Source organism: Oryctolagus cuniculus, chromosome 2 (genome assembly GCF_964237555.1).
Source record: "Oryctolagus cuniculus chromosome 2, mOryCun1.1, whole genome shotgun sequence".
NCBI classification, from domain to species: Eukaryota; Metazoa; Chordata; class Mammalia; order Lagomorpha; family Leporidae; genus Oryctolagus; species Oryctolagus cuniculus.
In genome coordinates this window covers 196,113,733-196,138,199 of record NC_091433.1, presented here as the reverse complement: position 1 = coordinate 196,138,199, position 24,467 = coordinate 196,113,733, and the positions used below count along the sequence as shown (strand labels likewise).

The window sequence follows — 24,467 nt, the reverse complement described above, 5'->3', positions numbered from 1 at the left end:
CATTGACAGCACTTTCCACCTACCTTTATCCATGTGTATAACACTTTGTGCTTTATCACACATGCACTGAAGGGAACAGAAAGGAGGCCATGAAGTTGGAGCTGAGCAGACAAGGCAAGAAGCACACCAGGAGATGTTGTCAGACCTGGGGCAGGGTTGGCAAAATCATGGAGAACTTTCCAGCTCTTGTCCTTGATTTTGTTGAGATGTGAGCCTTAGAGTGAGCAGACTGCTGTAAGCTGATTTGTGTTTTAGAAGGATCATTCTAGTTGCCCTAGTGAGACTCAGCGGAAGACACATAAGGACAATAGCAGGAAGTGATTGTCAATCATGCAAGCGAGAAATAAGGTTGACTGCAAACCCGATTTCTATTTCCCTTCTTTCTCAGCTTCTCTACACAGTTGTAGTGGTTTCCTGTGTTCCACCTGCAGTTTTTACCCCATGTCCTTCTTTTTCCCAATAATCATTCTTCATCTGTTCCCCCGAACACCCCTATCAATCTTGACCCATGATGGAACTTGTCCTCTTGTACTTCTTACCTAGATATTCTTTACGTTTATGTGTCTCCCCTTTGTACAAAAAGCAGCTCTCAGGTACTTACATTAAGCATTCATTAATATTTGGCAAATCACATAAGTATGCCACTGCTTTGTAGAAATGAGGTTGACCTTCTGTGGTAAAAGATATTCAAATACACAGAAAGTCCAGTTTTATATAGGAATGAATACATACATATAGAAAGATGATCCTTGAATGTTATTGCTTCTTCGAAATCAATGGAACAGTTAAATTTATTCTCAGTAAGAAAATTCTGTCTCTTTTGCTCACATATATTCACTTCCAGTTATATTCAATTCCTTCTGTATCTGTCTTTCCTCATTCATTCTGTCATTCACTTATTTATTGAACAAATTTAGACATAATGATAAATATGAGGATCAAAGATGAAGAGTTATCCCAAGCCCTCAAGGTGTTTACATCTGAATAGGGAGAACAGATTTCCAAGTTGCAAACCCTTGTAGAAGTGCAGAAAAGTAGAAATGCACCAGCTCTGTTTGAACAGGTGTGGCCAGGCAAATTCTTAGATGAAAATGAAATGGCCAGAGACAAAGGAGAGGGAAGAACTGGATTATGAACAAAGCCTCAAACTGGGCTGCTTACAGAAGCAACCAAACATCTGAAATTGATTTTTGTAAATGTTTATTTGAGAAGAAGACAAAGATATGAGAGAGAGAGAGAGAGAGAGAGAGAGAGAGAGAGAGAGAGAGAGAGAGATTGATTCTATCTGTTGGGAGGCCAAAACCAGGAGCTGGGAACTCAATACAGGTCCATGGCAAGAACCCAGTCACCTGAGCCATCACCATTGCCTCTCAGAGTCTGCAGCTGAAGTAAGTTGGAGTCGGGAGCCACAGTTGGGCAACAAACCCATTCAACTCCAATATAAGACACAGGTGTCTTAATTGGTGTCTTAGGCTTAGGTGTTAGGCTAAACACCTGCCCCTGAAATTGACTTTTAAGGTTCCAAACTGCATGTATCCCAGTCTATACAAAATAAATCCAAGATCATTCACTGAGGCCCTTAGATGCATTACTATCTACACACAGAATTTCTAAACCTCCTAAAGCCAAGCACAGTCTAATATTACTACATATGCAACATAAGTGGAAATAATGTGCTTCATCCAATCATAAATTATTTACTAGCTTTACCTCATTGTGATATTATTTCTAAACCTATGAGGTTCCTGCCAACAGGGGAAAGGATATAAATAAAATGCATTCATTTATATCTAAGCAAGTATGTGACTTACTCTCAAACTGAAAACCTGGCTCCTTTCAAGACCTATTGCTTGTGTCGAGTAAACAAACCAAAATCCTTGATATTCTCACAGATCATAAAAGTAAAATATGAGAAGGGCTTACAGTTTGTCCATGTTGCAAGCATAGCTTGATTAATCTTTTCTTCTATCCACTAATTCACTGGAGCCACGGCTAATTGAATCACAGCTCTGCAACTCCAGGGTTCACCACTGTCTTGAGATTCAGTCCTAACAGTGATACTCGGGGGGAGTAAAAGAGAGGATGCCAAAGGTCACTTCAGATCTAAAATAATAGAATTGCTGCTCCAGGAGCAATTTCACTATCTCACTCCAGCCTTTCTTGGGAAGGGGTCACTGCAGTGAAGCATTTACCTATTTTCAAAACTGTGGAGAGGTGGGGTTCACAGGCTATTTATAGGTAGCCACTCCTCATCTACTGAGAACTTCAGCCTCCCAAGCACCAGGAGTCCTGGAGGATAAGGTCAGCTCAGGTGTTTCCTTCCCTGGAAAATGAGCTTTATCTACTGATGGTGGGATATGCATACTTCCACTGGTTTTTGGCAACCTCAGGTTTGATGGTGGCCACAGGGATTCACACAGTTTGAGTTGATGCCAACCAATCTCCTATCCCCCAGTTTCATTTGTAGATATCAATCTGTGTTATCTTCTGGATGGCACATTGTACATTACTTGTGAACTAGGCAGCACAGGTCCACTCTCTGCCCACGGCATTCAGAGCCCTGTCTCAGCCTTCTGGTTTTGCCAACAGTAACCTACAGTGCCCCTCCCAGTCCTCTAGTCCACTATATTCAGCATCACTCCTACTGAAGATTCTACTTTTGGATGCATGTAAGATGGCACAAAAGCTCCTTTGGACAGTAAGCTCCAGGATCACCTGACAGTAGAAGTACCTGTGGTAGGGCCATAAGGTGGATGATGGACTTGTTCTCCCTTTTCAATCAATCATGGACTAGGTATGGGCCTCATGTACCTTTTCAGGCATCTTTGGGCTAGACTTGGACTTGGGCACCTAGTTGGTAAAAGCGATCTAGATAGAGAACGATCCTAATACACCAGATTCCTGCCACCCAGATGCCTGTATGGGTTAAATCTCTGTTAAGCTCTACTCCATATATACAAATACCATTTATCTCCACTTCCATATAGCTATTAAGTTAGAGTCATTCTTATTAAATTTTTTCCTTAGGAGCCTCATAGTTATTCAATAAAATCCTTTTTTTCTTTTTTAAAGAATTATTTATAAAACAATGTTACAGAGAGAAGAGAGAGAGAGAGAAATCCTCCATCCACTGGGTCACTCCTCAAATGGCTGCAACAGCCCAGGCAGGACTAGGCTCAAGCTAGAAGCCAGGAGCTTCTTCCAAGTCTCGCATGTGGGTTCAGGGGCCCAAGCACTTGGGCCACTTTTTTCTGCTTTCCCAGGCCATTAACAGGGAGCTGGATCAGAAGTGGAGCAGCCTGGACTCAAACTGGTGCCCTATGGGATGCCAGAATTTCAGGTGGCGGTTTAACTTCCTATACCACAGTGCTGGCCCTGACATTATTTTTAAAAAGCTTTTGCTTGATTATTTATTTGAGAGAGAGAGAGATACAAAGAGAGAGAGAGAGAGAGACTAAGAGAGACTGAGAGAGAGCACTCCCATTGACTGGTTCATTCCTCAAATGGCCACAAAGGCCAGGAGTTAAAGCCAGGAGCCAGGAACTCAATCCAAGTCTCCCATGTGGTTGGCAAAAAATCCAAGCTCTTGATACATCACTGCTGCTTCTCAGGCTTATTAGCAGGAAGCTGGAATTAGAAGCCAGAGCTGGAATTCAACTCAGGCATCCTAATGTGCAATATGGGCTTATAACTGGAGTCTTAATCACCAAGCCAAACCCATGTCTCAAAATGACATTCCTGATGCCTGCACAAATGCATCACACCTACCTACTTTTTTTTTTCCATTGGAAGTCAGAGAAAGACAGATAGAGAGATCTTCTATCTGTTGGATCACTCCCCAAATACCTACAACAGCCAGAACTGGACCAGGTCAAAGCCAGAAGCTGCAACTCAATCTAGATCTTCCATGTGAGTGTCAGGTACCTTCTATAAGAGCTCTCACCTGCTACCTCCCAGGGTGTGCCTAAGTAGAAAGCTATAATTAGAATAAAAAGTAGGACTTGAAGCCAGGCACCCCAATATAAGTTACAGGTGTCTCCAGTGGCATCTTAACTGCTGGGCAAGAATGCCTGCACAGACTTGTCCACTTTTGATTACCTTTTTCAGAATGGTTTCAGTCTCTATCTGGTGGGGGACCCATGATCCATGCGAACTGAGGGACATATTAGTTCTGCTTCATTGTGGAGAGAGCATGGCACCCAAAGAGAAGCCACAACATGTTGAGATGCTTCATCCCCAAAGCAGAACGGCTGACTTCTGTTCCCATGCATGGTGGCCCATGACGCCATGAACATTGGCTTTCTACCAAGCAGTACAGGTTGACATAGCAAGAAGCTCACTCCTGACCTGACGTGACCCCTACAACTGTTTGAGTCAGAAGAGGCCAACTTATGATGAGTGCCAGTAAGCCCGTCTACCAATATCTATTTCCTGTCACTCCTGAGACAGCCAGACTGTTTGCCAGCTGCTCTCTGGGTCAGGCCACACAGAATTGTTCTAGGCAATAAAATGGGAGCATGAGGTAGCCCATGCCCAGTCCAGCTAACAAAAGATACCTGCATGTAATTCTTCATCCTGGAGAAGGACATGGCCATGCCACTGTGACCTCACAGGGCAGGAGTAGAAAGAAAACACCCTGACTTCAGTTTTCATCCTCATCTCCTGCAGAGGTTCCTTGTTGAAAAGAAGGGATGCCAGAGGACAAGGGGTTGATAAAGCCACATAGAGAAGATTCCTAAGTCCAAGAGCAAGATTGGACATTGGATCTGGGAGGTAAGTGGAACCAATCAACAAAGTACGCTCTGCAAACCACTTACTGCGTCCATCAATATCCTCTCACTAACACAGTCCCTAAGTAATGGAGCGAGGAAGCAACATAACATGTCCCTGATGCTAAGAGAGATCATCCCACATGAATATTCAATGAGAGGAAGCTACTAACCTCATGGAAATTTTTTACTGTTAGCCATTCTCTCTAATACCATGTCCAATCTAATTTCCTGCATCTTCCATTCATTGGGCAGCTATCTTCTCGGTGAGCTTACACAAGATAAATTCAAACCCCATGGCACATGAGAGTCCCGCAAATACCTGAAAGCAGTCAGCACATGCCTCGCTATCCTGCTTTTCTTCTTTCCCTGTGAGTAAGCCAGACCCTTCAGTACATGGAATGCAGTGATCTCTGCATCCCACAATATCTTGTTCACCTTCCTGTGGGCTCGCTAACTTGCCAAGAGTTAACAAAGCACTCAGGGGAAAGACCCACCCATTGTATACACAGAGACTCTGAAAGGGTCGTGTACCTAAAGTAAACATTCTTGAATGCTGAAGATCATCATGCTGTAGAGTGGATCATATTGACTTCCATAATGGCCGCATCCCCCAGGCCCAAACTGGGAAAACTTTCTGTCCATTTAGACAGAAATGATTTCAGCTTCCGTGGCCAGACAGCTTCTGAGGCAACCACTCAGCTGCATGCTCTGAAGGAAAGTGGCCACATGATGCACTAAAGAGTGAGAGTGACTGATTCCCAGTAAGGCTGTACTTGCAAAACTGGCTCCCAGACAGATCTGACCCAGGGCTGCAGCTGACACAAGGTCTAGGTCAGTGGGTCTCAAACGTTCTTTCAAACTGCATCCTGGTTCCAGGTCACCCTCATCCTGATTCAGTCTCAGTGTCTGGGGTGGGACAACTCTCCCCTTTGACATTTGCTAATTCTGCTCCAACTCTGGGGTGTACAAGGCAAAAAGAAGGTGCTGAGAAAGCACCAGGGTTGCTCTGCTGTTGTTTCTTATGTTTGCTTTCTACTAAATGTCCAGGATGTTTGTTCTTAGTGGGAGGAATAGAGAAAACCGCCCATCTTCCTTGCTGTGTGTGAAGTCCCACTGCATCCTTTTCTACATTAAATGCCTTTCTGCTGATCCCTCCCTGTTCCACCTGAGCCACTAATTTTAGCTAAGAGTGAAAAAGCATTTCCCTTTCTCATGTCACTTGCCTTAGGAAGCCATTGGCAGCACACTACACCTGGTTCTTCCGCCAGCACATTGGAGAGAGGATGGGTTGAGTGTCGTGAGCTCTTTCCTAGAGACCTCCCATTTCTGTGGGGCATGGCGGTGCCATCCTTCAAGCCTGTCACGTGCATGGAGTGGGCCAGTTCCTTTGCAGTGCAGTGTCTTATTCTTTGGTGTCATGGGTCTACTCCTGTAGGTCTCTGGGCCTGCAGCAGCATCTGGAAACCCTTTAGAAATGCAAAGTTTAGGCACCGTTGAGACCTTCAGAGCCAGGACCTGGAGTAGGACATTCAGCTTGAGATCGCAGCTCCAATCTAATAGTAGAATGACTGAGGATGATTTTTATCCATTTTTCTTTCTGGTTTTCTTTGGTCAGTAGCTCTCAAACCATTCAGTCTATTAGAATCATATGAGAAGCTTCAAACCAAATATCAATGTGCAAGTCTTATCCAGATTAATTGAGGTGTGTAGTGGATCTTAGAGATTATTTTTGTAAAATTATTTATTTGGAATGCAGGGTGACAAACACAGAGGGAGAGAGAGAGAGAGACAGAGAGACAGAGAGAGAGAATGAACTTCCATGTACTGATTCACTCCCTAAATTGCTATGACAGGTCTTCCACATGGGTGACAGGGGCCCAAATACTTGGACCATCTGCTGATGTCTTCCCAGATGCATTAGCGGGCAGCAGAATCAGAAATGGAGCAGCCAGGACTTGAACTGACTGTTCCAGTATGGGATGCTGGAGTCTCAAGTGTTGTCTTAACCCACTGCACTACAATATCAGTCCCAAAGTGTTGGGGATTTTAAGAGATATCCAGAATGCAGTAAGGAATTATCATATTCCATTGCACTGCTATTTAATAAGTTGGGATGTATCTCCCAAATCCATGCACCCCTCTTACAAAAGAGTTTGTTTTAATTAGGGTTTGCCAGAAAAACATAACAGAGGGAAGACCTCTATGTGGGGAAGTTTGTTATGGAGATTGGTTCATAGGACCAAGACACAGAGAAGTCCCACAACCTACTGTCTGTAACTCAGTCCACCAATCTCTGCCAAAGCCCCCTCACAGAAACTTCCAGAAGACATGTTGCACCATCCACCAGGCCAGTCAATTAGAGCCCCACTCTGTTATAATCAGGTCATGAGTGCCTCCAGTATGGTTAGGATGCAGCAAATCAGGTGGGCCTAGGAGTCTGAATTTTGCAAGGATTTAAAATCTGCAGAGACCTCATTCTGAACAACTCCACCTAAAATGTCTGCTGTTACCCCAAAAGGACTTAAAATAGAGATGCTCTTGGTAACTTGTCATTCATCCACAGCCTGCATTTCACAGGCATCTCTATTGCACACAGAGACGTGAGGTCCCATACCCCTTGGCCACACCCTGGTGGACCCCTGATGGCTGGACCCTGCCACTGCTGGTCTGTATCTCAGGACTTGTTTACCACGAGGCTCCTGGCTATAGATTTTCTGAAAACAAACCCTCAAGTCAACATGGCAATTTCCTGTGTGTGCTCTTGGTAACCTCTGGAGATCCCTGGGAAGTCAGCAACTGAAGTTCATTTGCTCTGGCCTCATACTGAGACCCATTCCCTTCTGCACGCACCAAACAGACCACCACTTCCACCCCAGTCTTCACCACACGGTAACTACCTGGCACCATAGCACTATAAGAGCCTGCGCACCTAAATAAATCCCAGATGGATTAAGGATGGAAACATTCAAAAACAAGAAGCTAAAACACACATGCCTTTAGAATCATTTTGTAACTTTAAGGTTAGGCAACTTCACAAAGGTCTAGAATCAAAGTCTTTGCACTTTTCCTTGAGCTCGTCTCATTCCCCAGAAAAGACCCTGGCCTTGAATAGGAGCCCATGGTGACAAAGCCACTCAGATGCTGGGTCCCAGGGCAGGTCCCCTGGTCTCCCAGGCATAAGATTGGTCTCCAGGACTGCAGGCCACCTGCTGTCTCTGGCTGGCAATCATATCTGCTAGTTCGGCCCATCCTAAAACAGAGCTGCAGGCCTTTGTCTATGGGGATGGAAGACACTCCAGATGCACAGAGAGGGAGATGGTCCCTAGATGTAGCTGAGTCCTATAGGCCATTCAGCCTGTCCCTGTGTGTCTGCCTCGCCCACTCTTCCAGATCACCAGTCTCCTGGGGCTGCCAGTTCCCAGGGCTGGAGGAGCCTCCAGGTTTCTCGCGCAAGATCTTCCCTGTGACTCAGAACCCGACTTTCCCCGACCTCTGCTTCCTTCTCCACTTCTCCATACACCTCTGGTTCCCAAGTGCTTCTTGCTGCGCCCTCCTGGGCTGAGCAGCCTGGTGGGTTTGTGACTTCTGGGCAGTCCATTGAAGGTAACATTCATGGAGCTGGAAGAGGGAGCACAAAGGAAGTACATGGGCTCCAGCCATGACTTATACCTGGAAGAGATGATGAGCTATTTTGTAGTGCAGAAAAATAGGAGCTGTCCTATCAAATGCACCAGGAAGAAGCATTTAAAAAGAAAAGAAGCATCTCTTAGAAGTACAGTGAACATAAAAGAGAACCGACCCTGGCTGTGGGTCCATCTGGGACAGAGTGGGCTTGCCAGCTGCAGCCAAGCTGCTCAGGACAAGCAAAGAAGAGGGGAAACAGGTGCCGGCGTGTTATGGGGGATGAACAAAATCCCTGGCAAGACACACCTGTACCTGGGGTGTGGCACTTCCCTCCCACCCCCAGCATCCCAAAAAAAGTGAGTCCACCTGGAAAGCAACCTCCAGATTCTCTTAGTCATCACCAAATTTTGTAACACTTATGTTCTTGGAAATCCTTCTCTTGTTTAAATAAAAGCAATTCATGCATCATGTCCAGTCCAGTTTTGCTTAGCTCTTCTTCCTCAGCAAGGCCAGATTCCCACTGACTGAGAGTCTGTAGAGTACAGGCAATCTTGAGTCAGTCTCCTCTGTAACTCTCTGATACAGCCGAGGTATGTGGTCAGGAACATGTCCTAGTTCTTGAGAGCTTGTTGGGAGGTTCTAGCAGGGGATCGCAGCTACTTGTACACCCTTGACCAAAGACCGGTCCTCCTCTAGTGGGAAAGGTCGTCCTCTTCAACCAAATTTGTAGATTTAGGAGGGACACACGTGGAGCAGTGAGGGAGGAAGGGGACACCTGCCTAGCCAACCAGATCAGCCAAATCAACCCTGATGATCAATGGGGTGACAGATGTCGCAGCCAGATCACCCTCACATCCATTGTCTTAGTTCTTATTTTCACATGTTGCTTCCTCTTGACTGCCCCTTGTTTAGTTTCTCCCACATCCCCATGCCAGTCCTCACGTGGATGACACCATAACCACTCTAAGATTTTGGGACTCACCTGACCAATAGAGAATCCTGGCTCCCCCATCTCTCTCACATGTGGATGGCTGCTGTCATGTGTTGCTAACTTGTGCCTCTCTTATAACTCACAGTGACCAGGAGACTTTTGGTTGGTGTCTATGCTCCTTGCTTTCTACCATCATTGTGCAGCTATGCTATTAGACAGCCCCAGCATTTTTCAAAGCAGAACTGGTTAGCCAACATATGACTTGGTAAAAATCAAAAAGGATCAGGAACTGGCATTGTGGTGTAGGGGGTTAAGCTACTGCCTGTGATACCAGCATCCCATATGGATGCTGGTTGGAATTCCAGCTGCTCCACTTTGAATCCAGCTCTCTGCTAATATGCCTGGGAAAAGCAGAAGAAGTTGGCTTAAATGCTTGGATCCCTGCTACCCACATGAAAGACCTGGAGGAAGCTCTTGTATCCTGGATTCAGCCTGGCCCAGGCCCAGACTTTGCAGCTGTTTGGGGAGTGAAACAGCATATGGAAGATCTCTCTCTATGTATTCCCTTCTCTCGCTGTAATTCTGACTTTCAAATAAATAAATAAATAAATAAATAATATTTTTTTAAAAAAGAATCAAAAGGAGGGGCCAGCATGGTATCATAACCTGTAAAACCTCTACCTGCAATGCCAGCATCTCATATGTGTGCCAGTTCTTGTCTCAGCTGCTCCACTTCCCATTCAGCTCCCAGATAATGGCCTGAGAAACAGCAGAAGATGGCCCAAGTGCTTGGGTCTCCACCACCCATGTGGGAGACCTGGAAGAAGCTCTTGGCTCCTGGTTTCAGTCTGGCCCAGCCTCAGCCATTGCAACCATCTGGGGAGTGAACCAAAAGATAGAAGATCTCTCTCTCTCTCTCTCTCTCTCTCTCTCTCACTCTGAATTTCAAGTAGATAAATAAATCTTCAAAAAATTAAACGCAAAATGTATACTTTAAATAAAAATGTGCTTTCATCTAATTAGCTTATAATGAAATTTAATTGTATTTGTTGAGCCTCACCAAATGCCATATTTGATGTGTAAGAGATGAATGCACTCTTGCTGGCAATTTACGATGAAATAATCACATACAATGGGACCATCCTACAAAGATGTGCAGCCTTAATGGCCTCTCAGTGTTGCTTTAGGTTAGGGAGAACAAGTTATGTCACCCAGGTACAAGTTATGTCACCCAGGCACACGGAGCTTAACAAACACATGACTGCCTTCAACCTGACAGCCGCATGAACGTTTCTGATCCTCATGGTCATTCTCCCCTGCTGTCTGCAGCTCAGAGCATTTCTCTTCCAGGACTATCGGAGGAGAAAACACCAAATGCACCCAATACCATGATTTCAAAGAATGCTAAGGCAAGTGCAGGTCAGGCCATGTATGGATGACAGCCCAGCAAGGGGCAGGTCAGAACTGCACTCCTGAAGTCCCCAGAAGAGTGTACACCACTGGAGCATCTGGGAAGACAGAGAGCTTGCTCTGTCTCACTGTGCCACTGTGGTTAAGTCATCTAGTTAGGCACTAGTAGCTAACGATTTATTGCAGGGAGGACTGGTTTTCCAGATGTTTGAAAGGAGAGGATCTAAGATGTAGTTAAAAGGGTGTCTATAGAATGCCTATGGTACAGACATTTAATACAGCTCTTATAGAATTCTAATGATACAGCTATATAATCAGCTCTTAGACAATGCCTATTGATATAGTTATCTATTACAGTTCTTGTAAAATTCCTGCTAATAGGTTGTTTACTACAGCTCTTATAGAATGCCTACTGATACCGTTATTTCAAAAGTGCTTCATCTTGCGTCTTGACTTGTATTATGTAGCAGTATTTGTGAGTTCCTGTGGTCGCGCAGGTTCCATGGTGTGGGAGGAAAAGGAACTGCTCTCCTCACTCCGCAGAGACAGCTAGAACAAACTGGGACCACCTCCAGAGAATGGCAACACAGGCCACGCTGCTTTGGCAGAATGTTCTTGCGAAAGAAAGCACAGTCAACTGAAGTGTGCCTCAAAGGCACCAAGACTGACGAAGCTGTGGAGGAAATCACAGGAACTTCCCCTGAGTTCATGACAGGCAGAAGCTCCTGCATTGGCAGGGCATCAGCATGCAAGAGCCAGGGACGCAGTGCCTAGGGCTGCTCTGCCATCAGGAGGAGCAGAGCTGAGAGCTGGCTGGCAGTCGGAGCACGGGGCTCATGCAGGATGCAGGAGAAGTTGTGGCTGACTGGATTTCCCCAGGCTGACAGAACTCCTCCCCATCGCTCTGAACGGAAACCTCAGAAAATTGAGTTCCACTAAGCAACCAGCAAGTCACAATCACACTTGAAAAAATTTGACAATTGATCATCATTTTGACTGTAAAATAGTTTTGAATTTGAATAAGCGTCTCTTCTGAACCCCAATGATTTCATTGGTAAATTCAATGAATTCATAAATTTTATCCATAAAGGGATTTGAGGGAGACGGTGTGTTTTTGGCACATAGTATAGTACACATTCTAAATGTAAGGACTATACCCTTGGAAACAGTGAGACCGCTGTTACATTCTAGATAATGTATTGATTAGATCAGGGGCAGATATCTGCCTTGACAGCAGATGTCGTTTGGGCTCTGCATTTTCTCTCTCACTCATGGCTTCATCCAGCAACCCTAACCTGGCTAAGCTTCTACTGCCACTTTTGAAAACTTGACAGTGTCCATTATAGAGTTCTTATAGTCGTGAACCTCTGGTTGCCCTGCTATTATTTCTCAAAATTAAGAAAAAGAAATATTCTACTAGAATGATCAGAATCACACTCATTACATTAAAGAAGTTATGGGATGAGGGACTGGTGCTGTGGCATAGCAGGTAAAGCCACTGCCTGCAGGTCTGGCGTCTCATATGGGCACTGGTTCAAGACCTGGCTGCTCTGCTTCTGATCCAGCTCTCTGCTGTGGCCTGGGAAAGCAGTAGAAGATGGCCCAAGTCCTTGGACCCCTGCACCCTCATGGGAAACCCAAAGAAGCTCCTAGTTCCTGGACTCAGATCAGCCCAGAACGGTGAGATGACGCAGAAGGGACTGTCCAAGGTCTCACAGGATTTGGTGAAGTTCCGTTGCCTTTTGGCACATCTCCAAATCCTATGCACCTTCTGCTATCCCTGTGCTTTCTCACATCGCATTCTTGAATTTTAGGAATTTTCATCCAATGCCAGGAGCTATAGGGAACACGTTAGAGGAAGAATTGGCAGAATAGTGGGCACCCGGCAAGACAGGGGAAACAGCTATGGCTTCTCTAACCAGGATTGATCTCTGAAGTCTAGATACTCAAGTTCTGAGATTTTACTTGGAAGGGGCTCTGCTGCTTTAAAGGAACTGATAGAAGTGCTAGAGCCTTCTTGTTCCCACATTCTGCCTGTGAGCACACAAGACAGCAGGTGGGACACTAAAGTGCTGCTCCTGCCAAGCAGTGCAGCTTCCTGGAGAGCTTTGACCGTGCGGGAGCCCCTGATGTCTCTGCCTCACTGGCCTCCAAGATTGCAAGTGCCACCCCACCCTTCAGGGTCCAGTTCTGCCTCTCACCAGAGGATTAATTCTCACTGAGTAAGAAAGCAGGGAGAAAGGTGACAAGAAGGACAATTGTCATGCCTCTCAATCTAAGTGAATTCAGGGCAGACCCCAGCTCTTCAGTGTGTAGCTGTGTCAGGTAAACGTGTCTTCATAAAACATCTTAACTAAGTGACTGCAAGGAACTGAGAACAGATCTGGCCAGGAGGGGTCCCAGGGCCAGTGTAGGCTGGGAGGAAGCAGGGAAAGAGAGAAGGAGATGCCCACAGGCAGGTTGCTGTGATATGACCCTGGGAAGCCATGGGTCATCTCATCACTCACCCTCATCCTCTCATCTTCCCACCCAGATCAGATTCTGTACTTGGAGAATGGGGTGGATTTCTCTTCTAAAGGGCCACACCCCACTGGAAGCAAATCTATCCCTTCTTCAAAGCTGAAACATTGGAGGAGCTCTAAGGGAGAGGAAGCTGTTTGGATTGCACGGTTGGGAAATCTACCAAAATTTTCAGTAGAAGAGCCCCAGCTACAAGGACAGCCAATGCTTAGGCCGACGGATGGCACCCTTGGTTTTCATGAAGAGTTGCACCAATGCATCCTAAGGCACGTTTATGAGAATTGGCTGTCTCTGTTATGACAGACAGAGAGTATGTGGTGGCTGCAAGGACACATGATACTGGAGACACAGAGAATGCATGCCAGGGGCAACTTGCTGCAAGAGAGAGCTCTGAGATCCCAGGGTCCTGCAGTCACTCAGTCAATGGCAGTGCTGCCAAATCTCCGGCTAGAGCTTTGGTGAGCGGATGCTGTAGGCCTCTCCCCACGGCGGTCACTTTGGTAAATGAGCTCAGGGAATCCTGGAGTGCCTGAGAGAGGGTGAATGTGTTGCCAGTCCTGAGTGAATTTTCTCCAATGTTATTATCTTGTAGCAAGATTCCAAGTGTATCTCTGGAACCCTGTTTTCAAATTTCCCAATTCCCATTCTAAATTCTAAATCACCCAAGATATATCTTCATATGTTCTCTTTTAAGAATCTTTTCTCTTCTCACCATGCCCTTCTCAACCTCTATATTTGCTGATACATTTTTAAGGAATATAAATAAAGAAAATGCAAAAGCACTATTACACATACTTGAGGTTTTATTTTTTTAAGATTTATATATTCATTTATTTGAAAAACAGAGTTACAGAGAGGCAAAAGCAGAGAGAGAGAGAAGTCTTCCATCTGCTGGTTCATTCCCCAGATGGCTGCAACAGCTGGAGCTGTGCCAATCTGAACCTAGGAGCCAGGAGCTTCTTCCAGGTCTCCCACATGGATGCAGGGGCCCAAGGACTTGGGACAGCTCCCACTGCTTTCCTAGGCCACAGCAGAGAGCTGGATCAGAAGTAGGGCAGCTGGAACTTCAACTGGCCCCCATATGGGATGCCTGCACTGCTGGCGGCGACTTTACCCACTATGCCACAGCGCTACCCCCCATATTTGAGTTCTATTAAACAACTGAATAGCAGCAATGGCCAAAGCGGCTTAATGCATAAAAGATAGTAAAATCACACACACAAATAGGGAAATTAAGCAAATATTTAATGAAAACGTATTTTTGGAACAGGAGTTAGTATTTCTCATCTGAGCACCTGGCTCCGACTCCTGATTCCAGTTCAGGTGCTTAGGCCCCGCCATTTCCTTGGGAGACCTGGATTGAGTTCATGCCTCCTGGTTTTGGTCTTGCTCAGTCCCAGCATTTCAGCTGTTTGGCAGAGAGGGGGGATGTTTGGGTGGGTGGACCGGCAGATAGGTGCTCTCTGTCTGTCTATATCTCTTTCCCTCTCCATCTGTCCCTGTCTCTTTGCCTTTCAAATAAATAATTTAGAAAATATATATATTTTATCTAAAGATCTGTTTATCACATTTTCCAATAATAAACAACTTAAAGTTATTATAAATAAAGAAATCACACTTAGTTAATTTTTATTAGACCATTTAATAGAATTAGTTGAATGACAGAGTCAAACAAAACAATATTAGGTGGGTGAAGAAACTCTTTTCATCCTAATTGTCAGATTTCCATGGCTCAAGCTTCACATTTGCTGATACACTTGAAATTTTAAAGATTGGTGTGATATCTGCGTTAAAATCAATAGATCTCAGCTTTACTATAAATTTATCCTTTCTATTTTTTTCTGTATTTATTGAAAATTCATTTCTCCTTATATAGAAAATGTATATGTAAATTAAATATATATTTAATGCATATTTGAAAATTTCTAAAACTTTTTAATAAGATATTATTTCACAAAATATAAATAATATTCTTGCTTTAAATGGCCTTCTGTGGGCTAAGATGAGATTTTTATGACCAGAGAAAATAATGTCATTCTTAATTGTAGATATTTAAAATTATGTTTATGGAAAAAAATGCAGGTTTTTCTCCACTACATTTTATCAAAATTTAAAATGCATGTTTGAAGTTTCAACTCCTATCTAGGAGGATGCTCTCATTAGGCTCTGTTATGAGACTTTTATAGAAAAATGGAACTACTCATTAAGTGCTGTTTTACAGGAAACCTAAGAAAATTAAGTAGGAGAGTTTTGATAATAGTAAGTGAAAGGTTTTGCTTTATGCATGGGCACAAAGATACAAAATCCAAGTGAATTCAGCTTTACATCTGTTTGTAAGGACCAGCATGCCCTGCACAAACCCGACCTCTTTCCATACGGTAGAGCCTCAGAAACACATTCAGGCAGTGGCAGATTTCTTGCCTATGTGTTCCAAGTAGATATTTAATTTTGTTATGAAAAATATTATCCTTGCTTGTTAATATAGTGGCATTTTATTAGCATTTTATATGTTTAAATACAATCTATATTAAGTCTTTCTATCTACATACAGAAAAATAGCTTATAATAGCACTTAGAAAATACCAAAAAGTGTCCATTTTCTATACATTCAATTCCCTGAATGCCAACGACAGACCCCAAGAAGGTTGTAAAGGTGTAATATCGACCTGCCTGCAAGCCTTCTCAAAGCCACTTTCCTGTGGCCCACAGAAAGGGTCAGCACTGGCTCTGGAGCTTTCTCTGCCTCCCATAGTCTGCCAGGCATTCACCTGAGACGGTGAGATAGCTTTTGGGGAGCTGTTTGAATCTATCGGGTCAAAGCAGTCCCACTGATAAGACATTTTAGCTTACACTGCAGTCATGGAGGTCGCCGCACCGGGCAAGACACCCAAAGGCTCATGAAAAATGTAAGAACAGCTTCCTTCCACTCACACATGGGTAAGCATTCCAAGTCCAACGGCTGAGGCAGTTTTAAATGTTGAGGTTGGAAAGCTAGGAAGAATAATGAACAGGATTAACAAAACCAAGCACATAGAAAACATCAGCTGAAAGAAGCCAATAGCTAGAATGTTTGCCAATGGATGTCATAGCACATTAATGACCGTAGCCTTATCAGGCATCGGTGGGGGTGGGAGGTGAGAGGAGGAGCAGGTGCAACGCAAGCACAATCCCGAGTCCTCCGTCCTTGCTTGAGAAACAAGCATGGACCCTGAGGCTTGGAGCTTGGCGTTCTACCCAAAGCAGCTGCTTATCTGAACCACTGCATGCATTCAGCAATTTCTAGCAGAGAGAAAGATCCTTTGACAAGCCCATCCATGGGCACAGTCCTCCAACCAGGAGCTCGCCATGGCTGGTACTCGCTAGTTTATACTCACCACATTCAGGGAAGAGAGGGGCCCCGGGAAGGCAGTGTCCTCTCCTCTCTGGTCAGAAGCTGCCCTGACAGCCAGCCTGCTCCTTTGACCTCAAGCAGCTGGTATTTTGTCTGTGTGACCAGCCGAGAGAAAGCTAAGACGAGAGTTACCTACGGGTAGGAGGAAGCTCAAACTGCATCCGAGGACAAGTTCTCCCTATGACTTCTAGGCTCTGAAAACAGCAGCAAACTGAATTCCTCCGAGGCAAAGATTACCACCCTGATGCTGCCTGTCTTCCTTCTGGCCAAAGAGAAGTGTGCGATTTTGCAAGCCCAGGCTGTGGCGTTGGGACACCCTCCCCCACCCTCCCCGGCCACCTCCTCTGCCCTCCCTCTCCATTCATCCCAGCCCCAGCCGCCTTCTGATAAAAGAAGGATGCCACGCGGTGTAAATTCAGTCAGATTGTCAATGTATCCATACACATTCTCAGGCTCTGTTCAGTGTTCCATGACAACAAGGTGAGACGGCAGAGGTTATCCGAACAGCTGCTGCCTGGACTGAAAACTGCGGGCACTGAGCACCATCTGTCTATACGTCCACAAATGTATGTAAGGGCCATCTATCAGGCTGGGGCTCCGCAGCTGCTTCCCTGCAGGCCTGCTTCCTTTCTCCACGCTGAACAATGAGAGCTGGTTCTTCACTGTGTGTCACACAGAATGGCTGATTTGATTAAGTCCCCACTCTCATTATGCTAGGTAGGGGTGTAGAATTTCAGTGAGAATCCATAATGCATGACCAGTTTGTCACCATGGCAACATAAATTCAAGGTTACTAGCTCAGACGCATAATTGGGTGTGCATCGAGTGCTGAGGAAGAGCTGTTAAAATTCTTGTCATAAAAACGTGGCATCCATCACAGTGTCTGAAACTGCAAAGGGCTCATAATCAGAAGGAAAGATCCTTGGAGAAAAACGTTAATAAAATAACTATTATGCTCTAATAAAATTATTAAGTTTCACCACTTTCTTTTTTTAAAGTATTTCTGTTAATAAGAATGAAACAGACACCTCGTTAAATATCGGGGGCTTGGATTTAGCCTTGCATTGAGATATGGACCTAAAGGATTTTTGGTCTCAGTCTGAATGATTGATCAAAAGCAAGCCCCTGATGACAAAATACACCATTGCACATGTTTGTTTCATTTTTGTATTTCAGATTGAATGTTTCTTAGTTGTAAGAATATTTCCTTAATAAAATGCTCTGGGGAAAACCAAATCTACATTGCTTCAAAAATGCTCAAAGTTAAATTATGCGTGTTCTTTACTGTATCTCCCAAAGTAGAGAATTGAAAACCAAGGTTGTGATGAGGAAATGAAAGAATAAAGAGTCTAAAAGAGATAAGAACAAGAACGTCTTAAATTTTTAGTCTGTCTCTCCTTGAGTGGTTGTTATAAGCATATATAATAGGAATTGTATCCAAATGTACTTGGCTAATAAAAATCCAATAGAAAACAAAAATATGTGCTCTGTAAAAGGATTTAATCTCAAACCAAAATAACGATAGAAATCACTTCTCTAGGTGCCTGCCTTGGCCAATGGAGTAGAACCAGGCACAGAGTTAAGCAAGCCTGGTGCACGCGGCTGGGGGTTGAACTCAGAGGGTTGCTGGAGGGACAGCATCCTGATTCATGAAAGATTTTCTTCCTTTTTTTTTTTTTTTTTTTTGAGCAAAACCAATGTTTCTCTGTGCTGTTGCCTCATTAGATTTTAAGTAGGAAATGCTTTGCTCTGTGATATTATTTATCATGGTTTTTCACCAAACATGACAACATTGAAAAATATTTTCTTGAACCACATAGCATAGTAATGTAATTTTTAAAAAGACAAGTCAGTTCTTTGTTACTGAGATTCATCTTCTATTTAATTCTGTTGAAGAACTTAAAAACTCAATGACTTAACTGATCACAATTACAAGCAGACTTGGCCACATGATCAAGGAAATAATTTTGTGCTTTAGCATGGACCTTGTAGGAGGTGAGATTTAATTGCTCCTCCATTCTCTTCACACATAGTCCTCTTCCCCTGTCTCAGCCGCGTTCCTTCCTCCAGCTGCACTCCAGGACGTGCACAAGAGCCGTGATTTGCTTTTGTATCACATCTATTATCATTATAAAATAGCTAAAATATTAAGGCACAAATAAAATTTGTTTTATGCAGCTGGCATCATTTTGAATTGATGATTTGCCTTATAGAATTTCTTATGCTGTCCTTAATTTTCTACAAAGCCAAGTAGGATTAGATCTTTTTAAAGTGAATAGCTGAGATTTATTTTTTAAGATCACATCCTTGGAATCTTTGCAATTCTTAAAGCAGAAAAAATAAGAGAAAAGTAAGAATCAAAATCAGATGACCTACACCAGAATATAGATGTAACTTTATATTTTTTATGTGTGTTTAATCATGCTAATGGCTGTAGCCTTTGGAATTTTTTTTTAAATTGAAGATATCTTGTGTAGTGCAATTTCATTTGAAATATGAAGGGGCTCTGTCTGAAAGAACTTGCTCACCAAAGTCACATCTGGAAGTATATTCAGATCTGAATGCACACATGTAACTCCAATTAACATCACGAATGCTAAGGAAAATATACTAGGCCTGCGGAGGGGGAGGGTGGCAGGAAGGGAAGAAAGAGGCTTGTGTCTGTGATGTAAATACAAGTGACTTTATGGGGAACGCCAGCATGGGGCCCAATGAATTCCTATTGTGGAAATGCACTGACTCTCAAGACAGAATAACATTTCTGATTTGATGTTTACTGAAGTGCAGCCATAATCAGGAGCAAATGCCGGCTGGTCTACCTAGACTGGGATGAAATCACTACAAGCTGTTTAGGGTGGAAGGCTGATTTGGCTGTGAAAGCCTTTAAGGTAATTTAAAAATTCATTATTTGAGGAGTTTGGCTTTGTCAGATTTAAATATGAATATCTGTGTTGATCAGCTCTGATATAGACTGATCTAAAACATGCTGTTGGCTGTTACTAATCATTCTTTATGTTATATACACAGAGGAAAAAAAACTGCTTTTAATTAAATCAAAAGCATGAGCAACAATAATGTGGGTCTCAAATAACCAATACTGCAATACTTTCTAATATTCCTTAAGAAAAGAAATCAATGACATTTCATAAGGTTTTCTCTTCATGGAAGCAGAGACAATAAAGATACCATAATATAAATTAGTCTTATATCCACTGTGCCTCAAATTTTCATCAGTTTTCATAAAAATATCTCCATGTGCAATTTGAAAGTGTACTGTGGTTAATTTTCATATTTAACAAGATGTGATTTGATATCAGGCAATCATTCCAAGATTGAAATGATTATGAAATGAGCTCATGTTAAATATCTATGAATAATAAAGGACCAAACCTCTAAATAAATTGTGGAGCAGTGAGCTAAAAATTCTTCGTGTGTTGAAATTAGGAAGGGATTCTAATTATCTCACTGTTTGCTATGTGGGAGATTTACATCAGCCGACAAGGGTAAACACAGGAAGGCACTGCTGCTGCAATCGCTGTCTATGCCATGTCAGGCTCTCATTCTTGCCATCCCTCTTTCCCTGCAGGGAGACTTGTTTTGTCCACACTTCTCATCCTGCTGCCTCTGCCTTCACTGGGTGTGTTGGGAATCAGAACACAATACCCCAAAATACAGCACCTTGGCACACTGCTTATTTTAAGCTAAAGGAAACTGAGCAAACCTTGGAGACAAGAAGGTTGTCCTGACCTTCTCCTCTCTCCTCCCCTGAAGGGCTTCATGTGACAGGTGTCCTGCCCCATACCACAGGGAAGAGACACACAGACAGGCCAAGAGGAATCTGGACCAGCAAGCCTTGCTAAGCTCACCTCAGGCTATTGCCATTAGATTAGGCTCTTTTGTCCTCCTACCCTTCTGCCAGACTGTCCACAAAAATGCAGTTTTCCTTGAGTCCTTTAGTCTTCCTTTCTGAAGTCTCCCATATCATGTAAGACCCTCATTAAATAAATTTGTGACACTTTTCTCTTGTCCATATCTATTTTGTTGTAAGATACTCCACCATGAGTAAGGAAAATAGCCTATCCCTTTCTCTGCTGTCTTTTGATGCTGGTTGTGAGGTGGCTGACACATCACTCACCCTGGAGCTACTGGTGAGTTCGTGTGATAGCTGATAGAATGCTGGTGAACAGTACAATTTTATCAACATCATTGCCTTTGCATCTCTGTCTGTAGATGGAGAATAGAAAGTAAAAAAAAAATTGCCCCTTTTCCTTTCCTTTCCAAATTAAGATGAACAGGAGAAAAATGTTTATTGAGATAAGTGTTTAAGACATTTATCTTGTTAATCTGTCATTGTTAAATAAAAATTTTCCTAAATCATCATGGAAAATGGAATTAAAAGTATGAACTTATTTTGGTGAAAAAAACTGGGGTGCAGAAATATTGTTTCATGATACATGGAAAGTAAATATTATGAAAAAGCTATCTATATATTTCATTCTTTTCACTAAAAAAAACCTTCTTTTAAATCCATGAACTTTTTGAAGCATCCTCACAGAGGTGACAGCCATGAGCCTTGCAACAGATGAGAAAAATACATTATTTCTCTCCTCTACAGTAAGCCTTACAACTTTAGAAACAATAAAAACCTTTACATTGGACATATTAGGTTTTGATAAACCTGTAGAATGTGTCTTTGATATTGTCCTATACATGGAATGAACATGGGTATCAAATCAGTTTCTGTAAAGTAAACTTTCACACGAGAGGTTTTATCTGAAGTTTTGAGTTGAAGCCTACTGTACACAGTATCCCAGAGAAGTGTCTCCATTAGGAGATGAGCTGTGTTTCCTCACTGTATTATTCAACTTTTCATCTGCAACAAAAGACCTGGGAGAAGCTGCCCAGGCAGGACAGAGGTAAATTTCAGGTCACAGTTTTGGGGGTTCACAGCCCAAGATCCGGCAGCCCCGTTGGCTCAGCCTCTGGTGAGGCTGGGGAATTGCAAAGGCAGAAGAGGACTTGGTGGAGGGCATGCAGAGGAAGGGTCACACGGCCAACCAGGAAGCAGAGAGAGTAGCTGAGCCTGACTCTGGCAAGAACGGACTTCCAAGGCCTGAGGACTTCCTCCCACATCCACTTCCTGATCACCACAATTAGATTAAGCGTCCATCCTGTTAGTAACACTAACATAACTTTGGGGCTTAAACATCTACATGCATTTGGGAGCCAAATCCTCTTCCAACCGTAGCACTCTTGTATATGCGTATATGAGTATGTACATAATTTATGTACACAAACACATAACCTGTGTATGTATATGAAAATCTGAGAACATTGCAACTTTTCCTTTCTTCCCATGAAATGTGTTTGCAATTACATCTCCTTTATTAACTTCATGATAATTTGATACAAACTTGAGTAACAGTTCTGATTTATAGCTATCTACATATCTTTCAAGTTCTAATTGAGAATGGGCCTGTGCAATCTCAGTCCTTCAGTTTGGTTGTGAACTTTACTATGATCTCTGAAACGTGGCCATCAACTCCTGGATTGGGCCAGAAGCCACCACAGAACAATGCTGTGAGAAACACTCTAATGAAATCCTGCCTCATAGCTGATAACATGCAAGCACCCATTATCTTAACATTACAATGGACATTGGTAAAGACAAGCAGTGTTCAAAAATATGATTTTTAACCTGGCTTCTAAATGTCATTTATGTAACTCCACTATATGAGGTTACTTCAGAAAGTTCGTGTAAAAACAGAATTAAAAGATAAGCTTATTTGGATGTTAATTTTGAAAATCCAATGTATTTTTCTGAGATTTTATATAATAGTTATTTTCCCAGAACTCTTAAAATACTTTTAGTATATAATACTCTTACTGGAACATGTTATTGGTAATTGAAATTGTTTATCAATTTATATATAACAATAGGCAATTAGATCTGTGAAAGTATAGTAAACTTGTGACTAGAAGAAAATTGACAATAGAGATAAGTATGTATTTCATACTTTCAAATATTGAGGATGCATATCTGCACATGGCTCAACTTCAGTGTTAAAAGGCATTAAGTATTTTGGAGAGGGGCCGGCGCCGTTAATCCTCCACCTTCCATGCCAGCATCCCATATGGGTGCTGGGTTCTAGTCCCGGTTGCTCCTCTTCCAGTCCAGCTCTCTGCTGTGGCCTGGGAGGGGAGTGGAGGATGGCCCAAGTGCTTGTGCACTTATACCTGCATGGGAGACCAGGACGAAGCACCTGGCTCCTGGCTTCGGATCGGCGCAGTGCTGGCCATGGCAGCCATTTGGAGAGTGAACCAATGGAAGGAAGAAGACCTTTCTCTCTGTCTCTTTCTCACACTGTTTATAACTCTGTCAAATAAATAAAAAATATTTTGGAGAATGTTTGAATTATAGAACTTTTGGTCCAGAGTAGACTCTCAAAAGCACCACTCACCCATCTAATGCTTGAATCTACTCAAAAACAATCCAGATGTAATCTTCTGATTTACGTGCAAATATTTCTAGTGATGAGTAGCTTATCATTTATAATAGCATTTTCCAGAGAAACAGAAGTAATGGGAGAGACAAAGATATAGAGATAGAGATAGATAAAGAGATGAGAGAGAGAGAGAGACACAGAGAGAGAGAGAGACTGATTAGTGTCTCTGGTCACACAGTTATGAAGGCTGAGAAGTCCACAATAGACCATTTCCAAGCTGGAGACCTGGGATGCCAGTAGCATGGCTCAGTCCAAGTCTGAAATACTCAGAACCAGGGCAGCCAGTGGTGTTAACTCTCAGGTCAGGCCAAGGGCATTAGGAACTGAGAGCTGCTCGTACAAGTTCTGGAGTCCAAGGGCTGGAGAGCCTGAAGTTCTAACATTCAAGGGCAGGAGGAAAATGGTGTCCCCGCCACAGTCCAGGGAGTCCGTTCCTCGGCCTTTTCTATTCATTCCCCAAGCTGATCATGTAGCGCGTGCCCACACCGAGGCTGAACCTTCCCTCCCTCGACGTCAGACTTCTCTGGAGAAGCCTCACAGACTCAGCCAGAATTATTGCTTTTATTTATTTATTTATTTATTTATTTGGAATAGTTACAGACATAGAGAGGCCCAGAGAGAGAGACCTTCCATCTGCTGGTTCACTCCCCAAACGGCCACAACAGGTGCATCAGGGCTTATTTGAAACCAGGAGCCAGCAGATTCTTCAGGGTCTCCCACATGGGTGCAGGGGCCCAAGCCCTTGGGCCATCTTCCACTGCTTTGCCAGGCCAATAGCAGGGAGCTGGATGGGAAGTGGAACAGACAGGATTCAAACTGGTGCCCATATGGGATGCCACAGGCAGAGGCTTAACCAACTATGCCACAACACTGGCCCCTCAAGGTACTTCTTAATCCAGTCAAGTTGACACCTGAAATTAATCATCCACAAAATGACCCAAGCTTCATTCTGAAAGGGTCTGGGCAGTTCATAGTCCTGCCTGGAGTGGACTGTAGTAATTTCCCACTGACCAATCCCAGGATGTGATGACACTAAGGCGTGTCCTGTATTCCAGAAAGACTCTTGCTAGCCTTCACTGTACAATCACTGTCTCATTTCCCCTTGGTGATCCGGACCCATCACCCCAGCCAGATCCCTTCTAAGCCTGCTGCCTCAAAGGCGTGAGGACCCCAGCGTGGTCAGGTGGCATCTTACCTTCCTGTCTGATAGAATCATTGTTGTGTCTCCGTGCAGTAGCACTCTTCCCTCTGGAACTGAGACCTACAGGTCAGCAGAGCAGAAAGTCACGGGAAGAGGATACAAAAGTGCTGCT

At 43.5% G+C, this 24,467-nt stretch overlaps 1 long non-coding RNA gene across 1 annotated transcript; it reads right to left on the bottom strand.

The window, feature by feature from the left end:
- Positions 1–14,906: 14,906 nt before the first annotated feature.
- On the bottom strand, positions 14,907–17,518 carry LOC103352334 (uncharacterized). The gene is made up of 4 exons (XR_007914378.2): positions 17,091–17,518; positions 16,781–16,910; positions 16,108–16,248; positions 14,907–15,041 (listed from the first exon to the last, which is right to left on the bottom strand). It is a non-coding gene; the product is annotated as an uncharacterized lncRNA (long non-coding RNA).
- Positions 17,519–24,467: the final 6,949 nt, after the last annotated feature.